Here is a 7,558-nt window from a genome sequence, read left to right as displayed (position 1 = left end):
TTCTATTATACTATTTTCACAGATCTCATCAGGTGAACCCGCTAGCATGGGATAGTTTTAAGATAAGAATAACCCACATTTTCTAATTTTCTTTTCCAGCTTGGCACTTACAGTTTTCCTCACTTCATCCTCCAAAATTCTACCACGTTTCATAGCTGTTGTGTCTGGAATTTTTCCACCCATTATTACTTCAGAGTGCCGTCACTGGTTTTACACCTACTGAATTCATATGCTCTTGAAGCGGTCACTCTGCCATACCTTAAATAAAAAAAAAAAAAAAAAAATAAATAAATAAAAATAGCCTTTATTACTGTTAAAGTTACTATATATATGTACATTAAAGTTATAGAATGTCCCTAATAACAGTGTGCCTTTCGGCAAAGGCCTCCTCCAATTCTTTCCACTGTGTTCTGTCCAAGGCGACTCTCCTCCAGTTTGGACCTGCTGTCAGTTTTAGTTCGTCTTCCCATCGTCTGTATTGACGTCCTCTACTTCTTTTGCCGTTACGTGGATACCAGTGTGTGACAATGTTGCTCCATTTGTTCTTTGAAGAACGCATCAAATGTCCTGTCCACCTCCATTTTTGTTGGTCTATTCTGATCAGTATGTCGGTTAGTTTTGTCTTACGCCGTATGTCAGTGTTTCGAATTTTATCTTTCCTCTTGATGCCGAGCATGCTTCTTTCAACTGCGTGTTGGAATGTTGTCAGTTTTTTCCTGTGTAACTGTGTAAGGGACCAAGTCTCACATCCGTATGTAACACAGGGCAGTATACAGGTATTAAATACTTTTTTCTTTAGACCTATATTCATATCCTTGCTCTTCATTATTTCTTTCATTGCCCAGTATTTTCTCCAGCCATTAGCAATTCTTTTGTGTATTTCTTTAGACATTTGGTCTTCGTGAGAGATTATTTGCCCTAAGTAAACATATTCTTCTACATACTCTAATATCTTTCCATTCACTTTGATTTCTGTCTTGATAGAGTTTGTCATCACCTTAGTTTTTTCTGTATTCATGGTTAGTCCAGCTTTGATACTTTCATTTGTAAGCATTTCAATCATGACCTGCAATTTTTCTGGGTTTTCTTCAAAAAGAATCAGATCATCCGCAAAGCGAAGGTGGCTAAGTAATCTTCCATTGATATTTATACCGACTTGATCCCAGCTTATATTTCGGAAAATTCCTTCCAAAGCGACTAGGAATAATTTCGGGGAGATAGGATCACCCTGTCTAACACCTTTGCTGATTTGGAAGGTGCTTCCTAGTTTCTCTAGTTTGATTCTTGCTTTGTTGTGGTTGTATATTTCCTTTAATAGATTCAAATACACATTATTTATCCCCATTTGTTGTAGGCACTTCCACATATAGCTGTGATCAAGGCTATCAAAGGCTTTATTGTAATCTATGAAGGCAGTGTATAGTGGTAGATTGTATTCTCTGTATTTTTCCATTATTTGTTTAACGGTATGAATATGATCTAAAGTGGAGTAGTTGGTTCTAAAGCCTGCTTGTTCTTCTGGCTGATTTTCATCAATCTTTTTACATATCCTGTTGAGAAGTACCTTTGAAAATATTTTATAGATATTCGACATAAGGCTGATGGGTCTGTAGTTGTTGACATCCTCTTTAGAGCCTTTTTTATGGATCAAAATTATATGCGATATGTTCCATTGTTGTGGGATGATGCCTGTGTTAACTATTTTGTTGAAGATATCTGTTAATAGTGGGCTTATCTCTTCTATGGTACCTTTTAGTAGTTCGTTGTGTATCATGTCTGGTCCAGAAGCTTTATCCAGTTTTTGACTTCTTATTGCTTTTTCCACTTCGCACTGTAGAATATCAGGTTCTTTGTCTTGTGTGCTATGTTCTGAAGGGTTTATCACTTTGTTTTTGTTGTTTGCATTTGTTTCATAGTTCCTTTGTTTACTTTGATCGGAATAAAGTGTCTTATAAAAGTCTGTTGTTGTCTCTAGAATGTCCTTCCTTTGGGTAAAACTCTTTTCTGCTTTCTTCAATTTTGGAATCCAGTCATTTTTCTCTCGTAGTACTTTCAGAGCCTTTCTTGTGCCACCAGATTTTTCTATGTAATTTTCTAACGTTCTTAGTCTCTTAGATCTTTGGTCATTCCTTATATTCTCTCGTATTTGTTTGCTTAGTTTATTAATTTTTCTTAAATTTCCTTTCTTGTCTTCTTGTATAATTTTTTTTCTTTCTGCAAGTAGTTTTAGCGTTTTGTCACTGAGTATTTTTAATTTATTTTTTCCTTTTTGATGTATGTTGCTAACACTGGTCAGTTGTAATTCTAGGCTGTTATATTGTTCTGTAATGTGTAGGTTTTTGTAGGTTTCATCTTTTGCTAAGGAGTTATTTCGTTAGTTTAGTTTTTATTTCTTGAAGATTTTCGTGTTTAAAATCTTTTCCTGTAGTTTTGTGTATATGTTTTCTTGATTTTTTAATGTTTTTTGGAAGTAGAGTTCCACGAACCATTCTGTGGTTAGTATTAAAGTTAAGATTTTGAATAATGTCTACATCGACAAAGGTTTTGGGATTATTCGATAGGATGTAATCAATTTCATTTCTAGTTTTTCCATCAGGGGAGACCCATGTCCATTTGCATTTTGTTTTCTTCTTAAACTTAGAGTTCATTAGGTATAAGTTGTTCTCCATTAAAAATTCTGCCAGTCGTTGCCCATTAACGCTTCTTTTGCCATGGCCATGTTTTCCAATTATAAAATCTTCGTTGGCTTGTCTAGTACCGATTTGGGCGTTGAAATCGCCAATGACTATAGTGTTTTTATTTTGGTTGTTTCTTATGTGGTCCGCTAGAGTGTTATAGAAGAGCTCCCTCTCTGTTTCATCGGCTTGTTCTGTTGGTGCATAGATTTGTATTAGTGTCCATTGTTCTGGGTAGCCTGGGAGGAGTATGTTGAGTACAGCTATTCTGTCGTTTAAGCCTAAAAATTCCTGGATATTGTTCTTTAGAGATGCTTTTATGAGAAATCCTACACCTCTATGGCCAGCCTTTTCTCCTTTGTAATACATTACATATTTTGGATACTCTTCAATGCCTTCTCCCAGTCTTCTCATTTCACTAATACCAATGATATCCCAATTGAGGTTTTCAATCGCTAGTTCTAATTCTTTAAGACTTTCATCTGTTCTAAGGGTTCGAGTGTTAAGTGTTGCTATATGTACCTTGTTTGATGGAGGGTTGTGGTCGCATTCCCCACGGGGACCAGCCGGATTGGGGGGTAATGTGTCGTTATTGTTATGGTTTTGTTTATAGTTGTCGTGCTTTTTCCTGGTTCTGGTCTGCCGTGTGTACGTTTTATTGATTGTTTGTTCTGCCAGTATTGGAAGCTGAGTTTGCTCTTGAACGAAATATTTGTGGGTGCGACTTACTAATTTTTGTAGGTGCCGATGTTTCTGTGTTTATGCTGCCGTTACCATTATCTGAAGATGACCTTCTCCTTTTGGCATCTGTTGTACCTTTCTCTTTTATTATTAGTTTGTCATATCGTATAAAAGCTAGTTTCCCATCCTTTTCTGCGTTAATTTTCATTTGTTTTAACTCTTTACGTTTGATTAAAACTTCCTTTGGATAGTCTTCCGTAGCATATATGTTAGAAGGAAAGTAGTGGTTGTTCTTTAGGAGTTCATACTTCCGCCATGCTAGAGTGAGTGTTATAAGTATTGGTCTATTTTTACCTTCCATCTTCTTGCCGAGCCTTCTTAGGTTGCTGAGTTCCCACTGGTCCCATTCCCGCGTTTCTTTATTTTTTCTACTAATTTCGTTAAGTATCTCTAGTACGTTTTTCATGAGATCATTCGTGTTTGTTTCGGTTTCTGCTACGCTATGAAGTATAATGTTGTTTTTTCTTGTAGTTCTCTCTAAATCCCTGACTCTTGTCTGAAGAGTTTTTACCTCTTGTTTTAGATTTTTGTTTTCTTCTCTCATCGGTTTTAGTTTTTCGTCAATAACATTTATCAGGTTCCTGTTAAATTTTTCTGCCAACTCTTCAGTTTGTTTTTTAAAATCAATTTTCATTTCTTCCATTTTTTCTAATATTAATTTTACTTGAAGATCCATTGTATTGTTGTTTCTCTGTTTTTGGTGGTTTTCTAGTATTTATTATATATATATATACTGCTACCTCTTTATTTTCACAACTATTGCATTTATGAATTTTCTATGGGGAAATTTTAATTTTTGAGTTGGCAACCCTTTTTTGTTGTCTTGTTATGATAGATGTCAAATTGTTAAAATGATGATGATTCACTTAATTACGTGTTAATAATTATTACTTTCATAAAACTGTACCGATTCACTATAAGTTGTTGAAATAACATTAAGTGTTTGGAACGGTTACTTTGACGTATGCAACACTCTTTCGTTTACATCCACTTTTCGTACTTATCTTATTTTGTAATTTTTACTTCTAGTGAGTAACCAGTGCCGTTAAATGCGATGATACGCTTTTAGGTGTTTTCTTGTTGATTTAATCTTGAAACACAAAGTATTGATACTGATTTTGATGCTCCACCAGTTATTTGTTGTTTTTCACTCACTTTTAGCACTTATCACTTCGTATAAATATTTTTTTAGGCAATGATTTGTAGCAGAGTAGTTTTGCGTATGTTGTACTTTTGACAGCCGTCAGCCATACCTTAATTCATACCAAAGCTTACTTTTATGTTGCTCCCTTGTTTCTTCTTCTACATTGTTGATGTCAGCATCAGAAAATATCACACTATCCAAATATTTATTACAACAGTTTTCTTTATATTTCAACACTAAATTGTCCATTGATAGACTTAGAAGTCTATAAAAAACATAGTCCTTTTGGTATTTCATTAATTCACAGTCGGTTAACCTTTTTCTCTTCCCTTCTTCTAAAAACTTTTTGAATACTTCTGTATCAGATGGTAAGCTAGGGCTACCCTAAGATAATTCCATAGCAGTTATGTATTTAAGAGTACTCCCAACTCTAGAAAGTTTGTATTTCCTCCAATAGCATTCTATGGATGTGCAAGATGGATCTTCACTTCTGCGATGAACCCACATTAAAAATGCCATGGCATGTTTGCAGCCTCCTTGAGAAGCTACACAATCGTGACATTCTACTGACTTAACTGTTTCCTCTTATTCGTCGACTACCAAAGACACTCCATACACCTTAGCATGCACTTTATGTTCTGGGCAGATTTTAGCTTTTACTGTGCACAAATTTCCTTCACGTTTCACCTGAACATAGCTTACAGCATCATCACCATAAGATGCCCTAGCAGACCTGAAATAATTAAAGCAATGGTAAATATTTAATTGCAAAAAGAAATATTTAACATAAATATAACCTCAAATTGTAATATTGAATGTTATACTGAAATAGGTACAATAGCTATGCTTTCAACGAATTATTTTTATGGTTTAAATAATTAATTAACTGTTAAATACACAATACTTACATGGAAGTTTTAACATTTCTAAATTCTGCTGAACAGAAGTCTTTGTTTGATGCCAGAAACGTTCCTAGCATTATCAAGTCGATTCTTGGTAAATTTGCACTGGAAGCCTTTGTAAATCCTTGTTCCATGACTCAATTTAGCGCAATCAATTTACACAAAAGAAATTGAAGTTAATAACAAAACAAGGCGTATTTAATTATGTAAGTAAACAAAGAAAAAGAACCCTAACGTGACGTCATGCGCTCTGATTGGCGTTCAACATTTCATGGCGGATTGCCGTATTTAGCGATTTTATTTTATCGATTATTATATTCATCTTGCTTTTAATTATGAAAAGAATCAGAGTTTTAGAATAAGGAATTTTGTAATAATATACACACAAATTATTTCAATGAAATTTACTTGTTGTCATCATGCCTATTCATCTCTGTGCAGTTATAAGGAGCGTTTAACAGACTTCACAACAGTGTTCACAACCTGAAGCCAGGCAATTATCGTACCAGGGCCGAAAAATTATCGTACAAGTCAGGAAAATGGATAAAATACTTTTAAAAATCATATAAAACGTGACAATAATATGTTGGAAATGATTTATAGTTTAAATCTTGTAAATTTGTGTTTTTTAAATTGAAAAAATAATAATTCAAACTAAATATTCGACGTATGGCAAGACCTGAGCGGGGAGTGGACGAGGGCACTTCGAGTGTGATGCACGTGCCAACATTTCGAATTTATAATTCGAATTGAACAACAGTAACAAGTAACAACCAATAAAAGGATTGGGCCATGAAGCAACGGCATGTGATCCTAATAAAACAATGAGGCAATAGATGGCACTAACACTAAAAAACTGTAATTATTATAGGGCTATCTGTGTAATCATCAAATTTTTCATGAGATCGGAAATTATAGTACAATCTGCGTACGATAGTCGAGTACCATCGTACATCGTACGTAGCTATGAAATTATCGTACATGTACGATAATTATTGTACGGTTGAGAACACTGCTTCACAAGCATACGAATACTGCTACAAGCATCCACATCCTTTATAGTTTCTGAGTTAGTTCTTTTTTTTTCATAACTCTGTTATTTTAGAATTTATCCCGTAGTCCTTAAATAAAGTGGAGAAAAAAATTTTTTTTTTGTCACTACAATAAACTACAAACAATTTATTTGTAATATTTCCTGCTTTGCGCGGTATTAATTATTTTTTCGGCGCAATTAATGATACTACAAAAAAATAAAGTTTACTACATTTACTGGTATCGTTTGTAGTTTTTGAGTCGGTGTCTTTTTTTTGCATAGTTCCGTTATTTTCGGATCTATTCCATAGTTTTTAATAAAGTGGGGTAAAAAAAAATTTTTTTTTGTCACTACAATAAACTACAAACAATTTATAGTCCGAGATCCCACTGCAGGATTGGTGCGTTCATCGAGTTTTTGTTTAAAACCAAATTTTTATGTTTATTTATAATTAGGAGAATATATATTATTTACTAGGTTGCCTATCAAAATTTGGCCGCCAATATTTTTAATTAAATGCGTCGAATGTTAGTGTTCTCAACTGAACACATGAGGCATTTTTATTCTAACAGAAAATCCACGCTGTTTTGAAGTTCGTAATAAACAACGTTTTATATTAACATTGTTGTTTTATTTTTGCATCTAAAAATTATTATATTAATTAACGTAAAATAAAATTGATAAAGATGAAGTCGTATTTTTTGTGTAACGAAAAAAGCAATGTACTCGACTTTAATTCCAAAAGTGCTCGCTAATTTTATTGTTTCGTCGTAAAAAAATATAAATATTATGACCATTTATTTACAATTGACTCTACTAATGATTTTGGATGCGCAATGGCTTAAAAGCGTCGCACAGTCGGCAACCGCTGTCCTTGTCTGACAAACGCGTTACGCGCTAACTCTCTTTCACTCTACCTCAAATATTTATCATCTTTAACCGCCAGCAACCCTTATTTGCGGCCAGATATAATTAGGCACCCTTATATGAAAATTAATAGAAAAAAATTAGCTTCAATTTGACATATAATTAATAGATATCCGTTATAAACGTATAAATATAT

The 7,558-nt window shown here is 33.9% G+C and overlaps 1 pseudogene; it reads right to left on the bottom strand.

Moving 5' to 3' along the window:
- Positions 1-5,655, bottom strand: LOC123690464 (annotated as a pseudogene).
- Between the last annotated feature and the right edge of the window lie 1,903 nt (positions 5,656-7,558).

Source organism: Pieris rapae, chromosome W, assembly GCF_905147795.1.
Source record: "Pieris rapae chromosome W, ilPieRapa1.1, whole genome shotgun sequence".
NCBI classification, from domain to species: domain Eukaryota; kingdom Metazoa; phylum Arthropoda; class Insecta; order Lepidoptera; family Pieridae; genus Pieris; species Pieris rapae.
This window is presented reverse-complemented; position numbering and strand designations above follow the sequence as displayed.